The sequence below is a fragment of the Chiloscyllium punctatum genome, chromosome 41, assembly GCF_047496795.1.
Source record: "Chiloscyllium punctatum isolate Juve2018m chromosome 41, sChiPun1.3, whole genome shotgun sequence".
Taxonomy (NCBI): Eukaryota; Metazoa; Chordata; class Chondrichthyes; order Orectolobiformes; family Hemiscylliidae; genus Chiloscyllium; species Chiloscyllium punctatum.
Window position 1 is genome coordinate 33,741,776 of NC_092779.1, and position 18,028 is coordinate 33,759,803.

The following is an 18,028-nucleotide window of genomic DNA, read 5'->3' on the forward strand; positions in this document are numbered from 1 at the left end:
GCACCAGACTTGTTCAGTTTGTGCATCTCTATGTCTGGCACCTTTCTTCTGTATTCAATTCCCCTTTGCAATAAAAAGTAACATTCTATTAACTTTCCTGATTTCTTGCTGTTACCTACATGTTGACTTTGTGATTTTGCCTGCATCTCAGAGCTCTGCAATCTCTCACCATTTCAATACCAATTTCAGCTTTGCACATAATATAATGCTTGTCAGATCTTTGCCCATTCTTTGCAGCCTCATCACTCAAGCTAGTTTCCTACCGATCACTACATCGGCAGCGAATTTAGCAACTATGCTTTTAGTCTCTTAATCAAAAGAATTCAAATTTTAAGTTGAAGCCAATCCCTACAGCACAGCACCCATTTCATCTTCACAACTAGAAAATGACCAATTTATACTCACCATTTCCTGTTAGCTCACTAATCTTCTAGTTATGTCAGTGTATTACCCCATACTAATAAAGGTTATTGTGGAAAATAAAATCTGACGTGGCACCTCATCAAGACCTTCTGGAAATTTAGGTTCAATACATCCACTGGTTCCCCTTTAACCACCATACATTTACTTCAAAAGAATAGCAATATATTAAATACATGGGGGCAGCCTTTTTTCTCTGATGGGTCGCTCCCATAACTGGATTTTCCTGAGCAATTTTGAGATTTGGGGCAAATCTACATGCACATTCAAGCATTGTTCGCACTGTTTCTATTTCTATTTCTTTGTCACCCAAGAACATGTTTTCCTTCCCATAGCAATTACCTCTAAAGTACAGGCATTGCAACACCTGCCCATTTATCTCCTTCTTACATCCAGAAGCTCAAATATTTCTTTTAGATGAAACTGCTCTTTAGAATTTGTTTTATTAAATATACTAAATTCACCATTGACTATTACATTGAAGAAGCAAAACAAAATTAGTGAACATCTTGCTTCAGTCTATAAGCCTTTAACTTTGGGCCACATGTCATTTTAATTCTCTGTCTCTCATATTTCAGTGCTTACTTTCCTATACTGTTCGAATGAAACTCAAGGAACACCATTTTATTTGGTAGTCTTAGACACTTCACAACATTCTTGACTCATTTCAAAAAATTCAAATCATAACTGGTAGGCCCATTTTCCTAATAATCATTTTGTAACTCATTTACAGTCATCTGCCTTCCACCTCATCTCACACCCTTTAATCTTTTCATCCTTTTTCTTTCTCTAAGTGTATTTTCTTAAATCTAATTTTACTAACTGCATCAAGCATTCAATTTAGTGAAAAGGCAACAACGTAAACAGTACTGTTCAATCCCAACTCTTGAAAACCATCCAAATACAATTAAGTACTCTCATTTGGTACAAATCTTTAGGATGACTATCAAAACAGAATAATGTACAGCTTCAAAATAAAGTTGTGCACAATAGATCAAAACATTTTGATTCGCAAGTATTTTCCTCCAAGTTTCCATTTTTTCCAAACGTTTCCCATATCACATCTGCCAATAAGAATAAGGAGGGTACAAGGCATCTGTATCCAGTTATGAATGGTGGCACTCAAATGAAACAACTAAGTTGAGAGGCAGCTCCACAAACATCTCCATCCTCCATTAAAAAGGTACAGCCCAGCAAAAAACAGGGTGAAGCATTTTCAATGGTCTGCTATGAACTGCAAATAATGCATCCCAGCCTCAACAAGAGGTAGACAGTCTTGAGGAAATTCAATTCACTCCACGTGATATCAAAAAACAGCTAAATGCATTAGACAAGAAAAGCTATGGTGCTAAAAGACCTGTGCTGCAGGACTTGCTAAACTCCTAACCAACCTACTCCCAGATCGCTATATTACTGGCACCAGAGTGTAAAAAATTACCCAGTTACATCCTGTCCACAAAATAGCAGAACAAATGCAACATTGTCAATCAGCCATTCTCTCAGTCTTCCGCACAGTGATGCAATGGGTCACTGACACTGCTACGAAGAGGCACCGAGGTCAACCATAACACGATCAATGCTTAGAGTTCTGATAGGACCACTTGCTTCATTAGACCTCATTATAACCTTAATCCTAATATGAACAAGATAGATAAATTCCAGAGATGAGGAGCAACTTATTACCCTGAGCATCAAGGATACTCAGCAGAACTGAAGCTAATAAGAATCAGGGGAAATGTCCACTGGTTAGAGTCAAACCTAGCATAAAATAAAAATTTGTCCGAAGACCTGCTTTCTTTTCCTCAAAGCTTGTTGGTGATTCCACTTCAAATTATACTTTGGGTTTGCGGTTTAGTAGCTCCTGACTTTGTCAAAACAGTACTGGATTAGTGGTGCTGGAAGAGCACAGCAGTTCAGGCAGCATCCAACGAGCAGCTAAATCAACGTTTCGGGCAAAAGCCCTTCATCAGGAATAAAGGCAGTGAGCCTGAAGCATGGAGAGATAAGCTAGAGGAGGGTGCGGGTGGGGAGAGAGTAGCATAGAGTACAATGGGTGAGTGGGGGAGGAGATGAGGGTGATACGTCAAGGAGGAGAGGGTGGAGTGGATAGGTGGAAAAGATAGGCAGGTCGGACAAGTCAGGAGACAGTAACTGAGCTGGACGTTTGAAACTAGGATGAGATGGGGGGGAAGGGGAAATGAGGAAGCTGTTGAAGTCCACATTGATGCCCTGGGGTTGAAGTGTTCCGAGGCGGAAGATGAGGCGTTCTTCCTCCAGGCGTATGGTGGTGAGGGAGCGGCGGTGAAGGAGGCCCAGGACCTCCACGTCCTCGGCAGAGTGGGAGGGGGAGTTGAAATGTTGGGCCACGGGGCGGTTTGGTTGATTGGTGCGGGTGTCTCGGAGATGTTCCCTAAAGCGCTCTGCAAGGAGGCGCCCAGTCTCCCCAATGTAGAGGAGACCACATCGGGAGTAACGGATACAATAAATGATACTGGTGGATGTGCAGGTGAAACTTTGATGGATAGGGAAGGCTCCTTTAGGGCCTTGGATAGAGGTGAGGGAGGAGGTGTGGGCACAGGTTTTACAGTTCCTGCGGTGGCAGGGGAAAGTGCTAGAATGGGAGGGTGGGTTGTAGGGGGGTGTGGACCTGACCAGGTAGTCACGGAGGGAACGGTCTTTGCGGAAGGTGGAAAGGGGTGGGGAGGGAAATATATCCCTGGTGGTGGGGTCTTTTTGGAGGTGGCGGAAATGTCGGTGGATGATTTGCTTGATGCGAAGGTTTGTAGGGTGGAAGGTGAGCACCAGGGACGTTCTGTCCTTGTTACGGTTGGAGGGGTGGGGTCTGAGGGCGGAGGTGCGGGATGTGGACGAGATGCATTGGAGGGCATCTTTAACCACGTGGGAAGGGAAATTGCGGTCTCTAAAGAAGGAGGCCATCTGGTGTGTCCTATGGTGGAACTGGTCCTCCTGGGAGCAGATACGGCAGAGGTGGAGAAATTGGCAATATGGGATGGCATTTTTGCAAGAGATAGGGTGGGAAGAGGTGTAATCCAGGTAGCTATGGGAGTCAGTGGGTTTGTAAAAAATGTCAGTGTCAAGTCGGTTGTCACTAATGGAGATGGAGAGGTCCAGGAAGGGGAGCGAGGTGTCAGAGATAGTCCAGGTAAATTTCAGGTCAGGGTGGAAAGTGTTGGTGAAGTTGATGAATTGCTCAACCTCCTCGCGGGAGCACGAGGTGGCACCAATGCAGTCATCAATGTAGCGGAGGAAGAGGTGGGGAGTGGTGCCGGTGTAATTACGGAAGATCAACTGTTCTACATAGCCAACAAAGAGACAGGCATAGCTGGGGCCCATACGTGTGCCCATGGCTACGCCTTTGGTCTGGAGGAAGTGGGAGGATTCAAAGGAGAAATTGTGAAGGGTGAGGACCAGTTCAGCCAAACGAATGAGAGTGTCAGTGGAAGGGTACTGTTGGGGACGTCTGGAGAGGAAAAAACGGAGGGCTTGGAGGCCCTGGTCATGGCGAATGGAGGTGTAGAGGGATTGGATATCCATGGTGAAGATAAGGCGTCGGGGGCCGGGGAAACGGAAGTCTTGGAGGAGGTGGAGGGCGTGGGTGGTGTCTCGAACGTATGTGGGGAGTTCCTGGACTAGGGGGGATAGGACAGTGTCAAGGTAGGTAGAGATGAGTTCAGTGGGGCAGGAGCATGCTGAGACAATAGGTCGGCCAGGGTGGTCAGGCTTGTGGATCTTGGGAAGGAGGTAGAACCAGGCAGTGCGGGGTTCCCGGACTATGAGGTTGGAAGCTGTGGGTGAGAGATCTCCTGAGGTGATGAGGTTCTGTATGGTCTGGGAGATGATGGTTTGGTGATGGGGGGTGGGGTCATGGTCAAGGAAGCAGTAGGAAGAGGTGTCCTGGGAGATGATGACCCTCAGACCCCACCCCTCCAACCGTAACAAGGACAGAACGCCCCTGGTGCTCACCTTCTACCCTACAAACCTTCGCATCAAGCAAATCATCCACCGACATTTCCGCCACCTCCAAAAAGACCCCACTACCAGGGATATATTTCCCTCCCCACCCCTTTCCGCCTTCCGCAAAGACCGTTCCCTCCGTGACTACCTGGTCAGGTCCACACCCCCCTACAACCCACCCTCCCATTCTAGCACTTTCCCCTGCCACCGCAGGAACTGTAAAACCTGTGCCCACACCTCCTCCCTCACCTCTATCCAAGGCCCTAAAGGAGCCTTCCACATCCAAAGTTTCACCTGCACATCCACCAATATCATTTATTGTATCCGTTGCTCCCGATGTGGTCTCCTCTACATTGGGGAGACTGGGCGCCTCCTAGCAGAGTGCTTTAGGGAACATCTCCGAGACACCCGCACCAATCAACCAAACCGCCCCGTGGCCCAACATTTCAACTCCCCCTCCCACTCTGCCGAGGACATGGAGGTCCTCGGCCTCCTTCACCGCCGCTCCCTCACCACCATACGCCTGGAGGAAGAACGCCTCATCTTCCGCCTCGGAACACTTCAACCCCAGGGCATCAATGTGGACTTCAACAGCTTCCTCATTTCCCCTTCCCCCCCCATCTCATCCTAGTTTCAAACTTCCAGCTCAGTTACTATCTCCTTGACTTGTCCGACCTGCCTATCATCTTTTCCACCTATCCACTCCACCCTTTCCTCCCTGACCTATCACCTTCATCTCCTCCCCCACTCACCCATTGTACTCTATGCTACTCTCTCCCCACCCCCACCCTCCTCTAGCTTCTCTCTCCATGCTTCAGGCTCACTGCCTTTATTCCTGATGAAGGGCTTTTGCCCAAAACGTTGATTTCGCTGCTCGTTGGATGCTGCCTGAACTGCTGTGCTCTTCCAGCACCACTAATCCAGTACTTGGTTTTCAGCATCGGCAGTCATTGTTTTTACCTTTGTCAAAACAGTCTTGATGCTTCCTGGTAAGTAAACCAAGAAAATTCTCAGTTACTGATTAATGATGGATGAAAGCAGACATGCACTTTGGACGTCCTATGGTTCCTGCTCAGTGATCATTATCAGGATGGTTAAGAGGCATGGACCAAGTGGGCCTTTCTGCAGAGTTTTCAAGCTTACAAGTTTGAACTTCCCATGAAAACAACCACTTTTGGGCTAGGTTGATGGAAAATCAAAAGTCAAGATTAAATAAGGGTCAGTCCAACAACTCTCATACAAAAAGATATGGACAACATTCAGGTTTGGACTAATGATTAACAGCCTCACAGCGCCGGAGATCCGGGTTCAATTCCCGCCTCAGGCGACTGACTGTGTGGAGTTTGCACGTTCTCCCCGTGTCTGCGTGGGTTTCCTCCGGGTGCTCCGGTTTCCTCCCACACTCCAAAGATGTGCAGGTCAGGTGAATTGGCCATGCTAAATTGCCTGTAGTGTTAGGTAAGGGGTAGATGTAGATGTAGGGGTATGGGTGGGTTACGCTTCGGCGGGGCGGTGTGGACTTGTTGGGCCGAAGGGCCTGTTTCCACACTGTAAGTAATCTAATCTAATCTAATCTATATCAATTACCTACACTTGAGATTTTTGGACTATTATTAAGCAAGCTTATAGAATTTTAATTTTTAATCAATTTGATGATTCAGTTTCTTGAGTACTTTTCAAGATGAATTAAAATGCGATCACCAACACTGACTAAGTCACCAAGTTTCAATACTTTTTTCATGAAAGAACAAATCTAAAAACATAAAGAAATTGCAATTTGGACATTCTAACCTTATACAATGGAATACAATGTTCACCATTGATCTTTGCCCCAGCAATTAGTGTTCTGAAAATAAATTTTCATGATTCACTAACCATTAGCAACTTTTTCTCCCCACCCCAATCCTTTACTTTTAATTCCATTCCAAATTAGATATTTATGAAATTTTGTTGAACTATTTTATGGTTGTTTTGTCCATATATCTACTAATCAAAGAGAGAAAACCTCAAAGTGAAGTCTCATTTTAACGTGGGTAACTTACCACTTTCGTCAGAGTATTTAACTCCACTACTTCATCATCATCTTCTATAAAGTTTTGTTCAATTCAGCCATGTTACAGAATTAGCGCATTTTGAGAAGATTTGTAGCTCAGGTTGAGGCTCTGGATGTCAGTTTGCTCGCTGAGCTGGAAGGTTCATTTTCAGACATTGCATCACCATACTAGGTAAAATCAGTGAGCCTCTGAATGAAGCACTGGTCGTATGGCCTGCTTTTTATTTATATATTTAAGTTTCCTTGAGTTGGTGATGTCATCTCCTGTTCTTTATCTCAGGGGTGGTAAATGGGATCCAAGTCAATGTATTTGTTCACAGACTTCCGGTGGGAATGCCATGCTTCTAGGAATTCTCGCATGTGCCTCTCTTTGGCTTGTCCTAGGATTGATGTATTGGCCCAATTGAAGTGGCGTCCTTCCTCATCGGTATGTAAAAATACTAGTGAGAGTGGGTCATGTCTATTTTGTGGAGAAAGTGAGGACTGCAGATGCTGGAGATCAGCGCTAAAAATGTGTTGCTGGAAAAGCGCAGGTCAGGCAGCATCCAAGGAACAGGAGAATCGACGTTTCGGGCATGAGTCCTTCTTCATTCCTGAAGGGCTCATGCCCGAAACGTCGATTCTCCTGCTCCTTGGATGCTGCCTGACCTGCTGCGCTTTTCCAGCAACACATTTTCATGTCTATTTTGTGGCTAGTTGATGTTCATGTACCCTGGTGGCTAGTTTTCGGTTTGTCTAATGTAGTGTTTGTTACAGTTCTTGCACGGTATTTTGTAAATGACATTAGTTTTGTCTGTTGTCTGTATGGGGTCTTTCAAATTCATTAGCTGCTGTTTTAGTGTGTTGGTGGGTTTGTGGGCTACCTTGATGACCACAGTCCGCCGATTTCTCAGCAACAAACCCAAATAAGCAGTCAAAACACGTCCAGAAACCCTAGTCATGCTCCCCGGCATCAAAGACATCTCAGAAATGACTGCCAGACTACTCAGACCTCTTGGGATGATGGTAGCCCAGAAACCCAGCAACACACTAAAACAGCATCTAAAGAAATTGGAAAACTCTATACAGAAAAGCAAAACTAATGTCATTTACAAAATACCTTGCAAAAACTGTAACAAATACTACATTGGACAAACAGGCAGAAAACTAGCCACCAGCATACATGAATATCAAATAGCCACAAAAAGACATGACCCACTCTCACTAGTATCCTAACATACAGATGAGGAAGGGTACCACTTCAACTGGGACAACACATCCATCCGAGGACAAGCCAAACAGAGCCATGTGCAAAAATTCCTAGATGCATAGCATTCCATCCGAAAGTCTAATCAACATTCACTTGACTTGGATCCCATTTACTACCTCCTGCGAAAAAGAACAGGAAATGACATCACCAACCCAAGGAAACCCAAACACAAAGCAGGTGATATCACCAGTGCTTCGTCTAGAGGCTCACTGATAAAGTTACCTAGTATGCTGATGAAACGTCTGAAAACGAACCGTCCTCCAGCTCAGCGAGCAAACCTACATCCATGTTACAGAATCATTGTTGTTGTTGTTTTAGACTTTATCCAACAAATTGGTTTATATGAAGGAAAAATGCCTGAAGCATATTCTGTGGCCTCAGTGATGCAAATTAAATTAGAACAACAACATTGTTTGAGTTTAACAATCAAATACCCTTGAGGTGCCTCTTTAGAGTTCTTATAGCTCTGTTGATAACAAGTTTGAGATTGGAAATTGTGTAAATGATCAGATGATCTCAGTTTGATTTCCAATACAGCTACCTGACTGGGTGTAATATTCTGGGAACCAACGGTTTAGTGAATCCAAGTAAATTGTCCATCGGATAGTAGTCATTTGCTAACTTACATTCTTTAAGATGGCCATTAGACTTATGAAATGCAAGCTATTGGTTTAAGAACCATTTACAGTATTACATGTGGAGTAAATCCTTCTTGCATTTTTATATATGATTAAAGATAAACAGCAAGTCGTTTGATTAAGCACCATACCATTTAGCATCTTAAACAGCCAGAGCAAGTAACTTATCAGACTTTAATGTTGCACTAATTCAATAAATGATTATTTATTTGCTCATCTGATGCACTGTTCCCTAACTGGACAAACAGGTGGCAGTTCCCAAGACTCTGCCAATATTTCTAGAGCCAGCTTCAAGGTGTGCTCCATTTTTCATTTCCACAGGGAATTGCCCAAATCATGTCTTGGGGCTTCAGTGAGCAGCTGCTTTCCATTGCACAGCTGAAACTTTGAGCTGTCATTTAATAATTTATGGATGAAAATCCATCTTATGACACATTTTGCCAGAATGCCTGCGTGTGGAAAACGTTGTGTAATTTACTTGTCATTGATTCAACCTTGGCAAGTTGCAATGTCATAACAGCAAATCCTGTTCATATTCTGTACTACAGATGACTGGTCACATCATTAGAACAATAAAAGTTCTGACATGTTTTCTTAAACCACAGATGGAGGTGGTTGACACAATTCATTATTCATTGCCTTAAGTGTATTCAATCAGTTCAATTATCATGGATTTGTTTAATTCCAATATTTTAATTATATCACTAAGAACTTTTCAATGAATTTGTGCAGTTTGTTTTATTAAACGTACTGTGCGGTATTATGGAACTGTGGCACATAATCTAATACTTGCCAACGCTCCATGCTTGAACCAAGTTAGAAGTCACATGACACCAGGTTATAGTCTAACAGGTTTATTTGAAATCATAAGCTTTGGACCATTGCTCCTTAATCAGGTGAAGCATCTGAAAGCTCGTGATTTCAAATAAAGCTGTTAGACTATAACTTGGTGTCATGAGTTCTGACTTTGTACACCCCAGTCCAACACCAGCACCTCCACATCATGACCCAAGTTAGGTGGTGAAGCTAAGTGAAGACATGTCCCAAACAGAAATGTCAAACACAGGCTGTGGGTGCCTAATGCAGTATTCTGAAGCTTGGCCTAGGCTACATTTACCCAAACATTATTTGAACATAGTGGGCTAAAAATAGGTATCAATTTTGCTGTTTTGTGTGTGTAAAATTAGTTAATTAGATACAAGTCTCTCCCACTACCCCAGTTTTGAATGCACAAATAAACCCTAATTAGTTTTAAACCTAACTTTGCCATAGAACTTTAAATTAGATTTCACAAGCAAAGTTTCGGGAAGCACACCACTGCAAGTTTTTAAGAAAGGGAAAGTGATCTTTTTTAAAAATCAACTGTTAAGCACTGGAGAACGATAAAAGTAATTCAATTCAATCTGTCCTTTGTTCAGGACAATTGTCAAACAAGCTACAGACTGTCAAAAACTGAGTTCGTGTAACAGATTCAGGGTTAAATCACATCCGTGGTGGCCTTTTAAGTGAGGTGCTTCCCAAGTTATGGGAAAGTACTCAACTTACTTGAACTGGCTGAATTGCTCAAAGCTGGCATGGATTTGATGGGCTAAATAACCTCCTCTGGAGTAACCAGTTGATGATTTCAGTCCCCAGTTTCCTCTCCTGCTCCAACTCAGCTAAATATCTTTTATTCTCCTGTGCCTCGAATTCTCTTTTACATTTCTCAAATCTCATGCCTTCCCAGTCTCTAATCTCATTAAGCCATCTCAGAATCTTGTTTATACCGCTTCATTTCTCTCTCGATACCCTTCATCCAGTGTCCTAACTGTTCCTTCAACCCTGTACACTTGATTCTTATCTCTTACCTTTACTATCCAGTCGTTCCTCTTTTTCACTGTGGGCCTGTAGGAATGAGGAAGGGGTGCTGTGAGAAATAACATTTAAAAGACGACAATTTTGTTATGGGCTATGAAGTGCAGGACACAATAAATACATGATTCAGCCATCTGCTCAGAAGTAGTGTGGGGAACTGACAATTAATCTCTATCCCATTTTCTACACCTCACAATGGCAGTTCTAGAGTGGTATTGTGCATGCTATGCAATCTAAGGAAACAAATAACAGGAAACTTAATTTTTAACAAAAAAAATTGCCCATTTTTCTCTACTGCAAGGACTTTGAGCAACTTTAAATTCTTTCCACCTCACCCACTTATCCTTACTTAATTTTCCATCTGGCCTAACAGTTCTGCAGCTGAGAAGATAATTTGAAATCAGAAAGCTAAAAATCACACAACACCAGGTTATAGTCCAACAGGTTTAATTGGAAGCACACTAGCTTTCGGAGCGACGCTCCTTCATCAGGTGATTGTGGAGGGCTCGATCGGAACACAGAATTTATAGCAAAACTTTGCAGTGTGATGTAACTGAAATTATACATTGAAAAATTGATTGTCTGTTAAGCCTTTCATCTGTTAGAATACAGTGATAGTTTCACTTCTTTCATGTGTAAATCACAGAACCCTTTTTTTTGGAAAAGTTGCATTCTCGGGTTAGCTGTTAACATTGGTGATAGCTGGACAATATGTTGAAGGTGTTATCCCCCTGTGTTCTCTGTCTATGACCTGATGTTTAGATTGTTATCTCACTTTTTAAGATTAGAATCAGAGTTTTACATAAAGTCATGCAGTTTTTGAGCTCAGATTTCTACATGAATGTATGCAGTTTTTGAGCAAAGTGCAATGTAACTCTGCAAGTACAAATTCAACGCACAAAATATATGTGTGCATGTGGGTCTTTGTCTGTCTGTCTGGGGTGGGGGTTGTGAGTGTGTCCGCGTGCGTGCGTGTCCGCGTGCGTGTGTGTAGTGCAATGGTGGTCACCTGTAGTATGATATGAACCCAAGGTCCCGGTTGAGGCCCTCCCTATGGGTACCGAACTTAGAACATAGAACATAGAACAATACAGCACAGAACAGGCCCTTCGGCCCACGATGTTGTGCCGAACTTCTATCCTAGATTAAGCACCCATCCATGTACCTATCCAAATGCCGCTTAAAGGTCGCCAATGAATCTGACTCTACCACTCCCACGGGCAGCGCATTCCATGCCCCCACCACTCTCTGGGTGAAGAACCCACCCCTGACATCTCCCCTATACCTTCCACCCTTCACCTTAAATTTATGTCCCCTTGTAACACTCTGTTGTACCCGGGGAAAAAGTTTCTGACTGTCTACTCTATCTATTCCTCTGATCATCTTATAAACCTCTATCAAGTCACCCCTCATCCTTCGCCGTTCCAACGAGAAAAGGCCGAGAACTCTCAACCTATCCTCGTATGACCTACTCTCCATTCCAGGCAACATCCTGGTAAATCTTCTCTGCACCCTCTCCAAAGCTTCCACATCTTTCCTAAAGTGAGGCGACCAGAACTGCACACAGTACTCCAAATGTGGCCTAACCAAAGTCCTGTACAGCTGCAACATCACCTCACGACTCTTGAATTCAATCCCTCTGCTAATGAACGATAATACTCCATAGGCCTTCTTACAAACTCTATCCACCTGAGTGGCAACCTTCAAAGATCTATGTACATAGACCCCAAGATCCCTCTGTTCCTCCACCTGACCAAGAACCCTACCATTAACCCTGTATTCCGCATTCTTATTTGTTCTTCCAAAATGGACAACTTCACACTTGGCAGGGTTGAACTCCATCTGCCACTCCTCAGCCCAGCTCTGCATCATATCTAAGTCCCTCTGCAGCCGACAACAGCCCTCCTCACTGTCCACAACTCCACCTATCTTTGTATCATCTGCAAATTTACTGACCCACCCTTCGACTCCCTCATCTAAGTCATTAATAAAAATTACAAACAGCAGAGGGCCCAGAACTGATCCCTGCGGAACTCCACTTGTAACTGGACTCCATGCTGAATATTTACCATCTACCACCACTCTCTGACTTCGACCGGTTAGCCAGTTTTCTATCCAATTGGCCAAATTTCCCTCTATCCCATGCCTCCTGACTTTCCGCATAAGCCTACCATGGGGAACCTTATCAAATGCCTTACTAAAATCCATGTACACTACATCCACTGCTCTACCCTCATCCACATGCTTGGTCACCTCCTCGAAGAATTCAATAAGACTTGTAAGGCAAGACCTACCCTTCACAAATCCGTGCTGGCTGTCCCTAATCAAGCAGTGCCGTTCCAGATACTCGTAAATCCTATCCCTCAGTACCCTTTCCATTACTTTGCCTACCACAGAAGTAAGACTAACTGGCCTGTAATTCCCGGGGTTATCCCTATTCCCTTTTTTGAACAGGGGCACAACATTCGCTACTCTCCAGTCCCCTGGTACCACCCCCGTTGCCAGTGAAGACGAGAAGATCATTGCCAACGGTACTGCAATTTCCTCTCTTGCTTCCCACATAATCCTAGGATATATCCCGTCAGGCCCGGGGGACTTGTCTATCCTCAAGTTGTTCAAAATGTCCAACACATCTTCCTTCCTAACAGATATCTCTTCTAGCTTATCAGTCCGTTTCACACTCTCCTCTTCAACAATACAGTCCCTCTCGTTCGTAAATACTGAAGAGAAGTACTTGTTCAAGACCTCTCCTATCTCTTCCGACTCAATACACAGTCTCCCACCACTGTCCTTGATCGGACCTACCCTCGTTCTCGTCATTCTCAGGTTTCTCACATACGCATAGAATGCCTTGGGGTTATCCTTGATCCTATCCGCCAGGGATTTTTCATGCCCTCTCTTAGCTCTCCTAATCCCTTTCTTCAGGTCCCTTCTGGCTATCCTGTATCCCTCCACTGCTCTGTCTGAACCTTGTTTCCTCAACCTTATGTAAGCCTCCTTCTTCCTCTTTACTAGACATTCAACCTCCCTCGTCAACCAAGGCTCCCTCACACGACCATTTCTTTCCTGCCTGATCGGTACATACATATCAAGGACACGTCGTATCTGCTCCTTGAAAAAGTCCCACATTTCCACCACATCCTTCCCTGACAGCCTATGCTCCCAACGTATGCTCCTCAAATCCTGTCTTAACTTAGCTATAGAGAAGAAACCTGCATAGAGAAGAAATCTTGTTCGAACCTGTGCATAAAAATGTTGGCATATTGGGGTGCAAATTTGGTCCCCATGGCTGCTCCGTGTGTTCGAAAAGATTTCTTCTCTATGCAGGATCTCCAACCAACATTGTACGTCAGGTACATTGATGACATTTTCTTCTTCTGGACCCATGGCGAGGAGTCACTGATAAAACTACACAGTGACATCAACAAGTTTCATCCCACCATCAAACTCACCATGGACTACTCTCGACTGTCTGCCTCATTCTTGGACATGTGCGTCTCCATCAAGGGCGGACACCTCAGCACCACACTCTACCGCAAACCCACAGACAACCTCACAATGCTACACTGCTCCAGCTTCCACCCAAAACATATTAAAACAGCCATTCCCTACAGACAAGCCCTACGTATACACCGGATATGCTCAGATGAGGAGGAACGTGACGGACATCTGGAAGTACTCAAGTATGCCCTCACAAGAACGGGGTACGATGCTCAACTCATCGATCGCCAGTTTCGACATGCCACAGCAAGGAACCGTAATGACCTCCTCAGGAGACAGACACGAGCTGCAACTGACAGGGTACCCTTCATTGTTCAGTACTTCGCAGGGACTGAAAAATTATGCCACGTTCTTCGTGACCTGCAACACATTATCAATGAGGAGGAGCACCTCACCAAGACCTTCCCCACACCTCCACTACTTGCTTTAAACAATCGCCAAACCTCAAACAGATCACTGTTCGTAGCAAACTGCCCGGCTCTCAGGACAACTCCATACAACCCTGTCACGGTGGACGCTGCAAGATGTGCCAGATTGTGGACATAGATACCACTATTACGCGTGGGAACACCTCCCACCTTGTACATGGCAGGTACTCATGTGACTCAGCCAACGTTGTCTATCTTATACGTTGCAGGCAAGGATACCCGGAGGCATGGTACATTGGGGGAACCCAGCAACGGCTACGACAACGGATGAATGGGCACCATACAACAATCAACAGACAGGAGGGTTCCCTCCCAGTTGGGGAACACTTCAGTGGTCCAAGACATTCAGCCTCAGACCTTTGGGTGACCATCCTCCAAGGTGGACTTCGGGACAGGCAGCAGAGGAAAGTGGCCGAGCAGAGGCTGATAGCTAAGTTCGGTACCCATAGGGAGGGCCTCAACCGGGACCTTGGGTTCATGTCACATTACAGGTGATCACCATTGCACTACACACACACACAAACACACACACGTACACACAGACGCGCACACAGACATCCACACACACACTCCCACACATGCACCCCCTCACAGACTTAAGACACTACACACACACACAACCCCCACCCCAGACAGAGACAGACACACACACAGACAGACAGACAAAGACCCACATGCACACATATTTTGTGTGGTAAATTTGTACTTGCAGAGTTACATTGCACTTTGCTCAAAAACTGCATACATTCATGTAGAAATCTGAGCTCAAAAACTGCATGAATTTATGTAAAACTGTTATCTCACTTTTTTCATTAGAATCAATCTAAACATCAGGTCACAGAGAACACAGGGGGCTAACACCTTCAACATTTGTCCAGCTATCACCATTGTTAACAGCTAACCCGAGAATGCAACTTTTCCAAAAACAAAAGGGTTCTGTGATTTACACATGAGTGAAACTATCACTGTATTCTAACAGATGAAAGGCTTAACAGACAATCAATTTTTCAATGTATAATTTCAGTTACATCACACTGCAAAGTTTTGCTATAAATTCTGTGTTCCGATCGAGCCCTCCACAATCACCTGATGAAGGAGCGTCGCTCCGAAAGCTAGTGTGCTTCCAATTAAACCTGTTGGACTATAACCTGGTGTTGTGTGATTTTTAAACTTTGTACACCCCAGTCCAATACTAGCATCTCCAAATCATGAAATCAGAAAAGTAGCTTGATGTTGTGCACACATCTTGTCTGTTAATAATAGCAATGCACATTAATTAAAACAGTAGAAGCAAAAAGGTGCATGATATCATCTATGTGCAACTCATCAACACAGTTCTTTTCGGAACTGAACATCTGATGATTTAAACGTATTCACTTATGGTACTGAAGTTCAACTCAAGAGAAATGAGGAATGAAAACTGACAAACTGTTGAGTTTCCTGCAGGACCAATAAAAACTCTTAAGTGGGTGGTCCTTCGTGCCCATAATAGAAGCATGTGTTACAATCTGACATCATCATACTTGTAAATGAAATAGGAAAGAAAACAAGTTTATAGATTTTTTTTTAATCAACATGGGTCAAAGATGCCATCTCTATGCTGTAGGACTCTGACCTCTGGAGCAGATGGGACCGCAACCTGGGCCTCTGGATCATGATGTAAGGACTACCACTGCACCACAAAAGCCCCAACATGACAGTGACATTTTGAAAACAATCTGTTTAGATATATTGTGACAAACCTCTGGAGCAGGTGGGACCCAAACGCATGCATCCTAGCTCAGAGATAGGGTCAATACCACTACACCATAAAAGCCCAACTTGGCTTTTTTTTTAAATTCAACCTACTTTTCTAATCAACCTGTTCAGCGATGTTATTATCCACATCTGGAGTAGGTGAGTCTTCAACCCAGACCTCCTGGCGCAGAGGTCAGAACAATTAGCAATATCTGAATTCCCAACTCACTGCAAATGAGAAGTGGCTAACATAATATTTCTGCTAATAGAAGCTGAAATTGCTCAATTTGCTGATCTAGCGGTTTTCTTTAAAACAAATTCACATATGAATTCACGGACAGGGTATACAAGATTTTCAGTTGATTTCACTTGACTTTTACTATTAAAACTTGCAGTATGCTGTTCCATATGATATTTGTTAATGCAATAGAATGTTTATATATTTACGTCAGTTGTACTATTTTCTAAAGATTAAGTTTGCAAGTTGATTAATGCCCCATTACACAACTTGGGCACAATTTAAACTGACCATGTAGTAGTGCAGGACCATTTTCTTTCAGATGCATGTGACAAATCTCAGGTGCTATTTCAACAAGTATGCCATGACCTCTATTTATCCCTCAACCAACATTCCATTTCTTATTTGTCATATGAGGGATTTTACTGCACACATTAGTTGCGGGTTTACCCTACCTAACGGCACAGACCTTGTTCCAAAATCACATCACTGACTTTCAAATGATTTTGTATATCCTAAGGTCATTAAAGATATATATAGTTATGCATAGTTTTGATTGAATTGATTAATTTTCCCTTGGTCCTCTAACACTAAACATGGGACTAATGGGAGTATGTCAACTTACAGAGAATTCATTTTGCAAAAAAACATTGAAGGACTGTGACTGTTCCTCAAAAAACCTGACCTAATCAGAAACCTTTCAAAGAGCCATTGATGTGTTCAGTTGGTCAAGTTCAAGTGATACAATAGTTGAGGTATTATGATTTTGATTACTTGATTACTTAGTGTGGAAACAGGCCCTCGGCCCAATAAGTCCACACCGACCCTCTGAAGAACAACCCACCTAGATCCATCCCCCGACATTTACCCCATTACCTAACACTACTGGCACCTTCCACCCCGACCTCAAATTTACCTGGACCGTCTCAGACTCCTCCCTCCCCTTCCTAAACCTCTCCATTTCTATCTCGGGCGACCGACTCAACACGGACATTTACTATAAACCGACCGACTCCCATAGCTACCTAGATTACAGGGGGTAGGGTCGGAGGAGGTGTAAAAACCCCCCATATTACCAATTCCTTCACCTCCGCCGCATCTGCTCGCAGGAGGACCAATTCCAGTGCCGAACAACCCAGATGGCCTCCTTCTTCAAAGACTGCTACTTCCCCTCAGACGTGGTTGACGATGCTCTCCACCGCATCTCCTCCACGTCCCGCCCCTCCAATCGCCACCAGGACAGAACCCCACTGGTCCTCACCTACCACCCCACCAACCTCCAGATACATCGTACCATCCTTCGTCATTTCTGCCACCTCCAAACAGACCCCACCACGAAGGATATATTTCCCTCCCCTATTAGCGGTCCGGAAAGACCACTCCCTCCGCGACTCCCTCGTCAGGTCCACACCCCCCACCAACCCAACCTCCACTCCTGGCACCTCCCTCTGCAACCGCAAGAAATGCAAAACCTGCGTCCACACCTCCCCCCTCACTTCCCTCCAAGGCCCCAAGGGATCCTTCCGTATCAGTCACAAATTCACTTGCACCTCCACACACATCATTTACTGCATCTGCTGCACCCGATGTGGCCTCCTCTACATTGGGGAGACAGGCTGCCTACTTGCGGAACGTTTCAGAGAACACCTCTGGGACACCCGCACCAACCAACCCAACTGCTCCGTGGCTGAACACTTTAACTCCCCCTCCCGGCGGTACGGTGGCACAGTGGTTAGCACTGCTGCCTCACAGCACCAGAGATCCGGGTTCAATTCCCGCCTCATGCGACTCTGTGTGGCGTTTGCACGTTCTCCCCGTGTCTGCGTGGGTTTCCTCCGGGTGCTCCGGTTTCCTCCTACACTCCAAAGATGTGCAGGTCAGGTGAATTGGCCATGCTAAATTGCCCGTAGTGTTTGTAAGGTGTAGATGTAGATA

At 44.4% G+C, this 18,028-nt stretch overlaps 1 protein-coding gene across 4 annotated transcripts in view; it reads right to left on the minus strand.

Moving 5' to 3' along the window:
- osbpl10b (oxysterol binding protein-like 10b) overlaps nt 1-18,028 on the minus strand; it is a 256,531-nt gene that overhangs the window by 233,909 nt on the left and 4,594 nt on the right. The window lies entirely within an intron of this gene.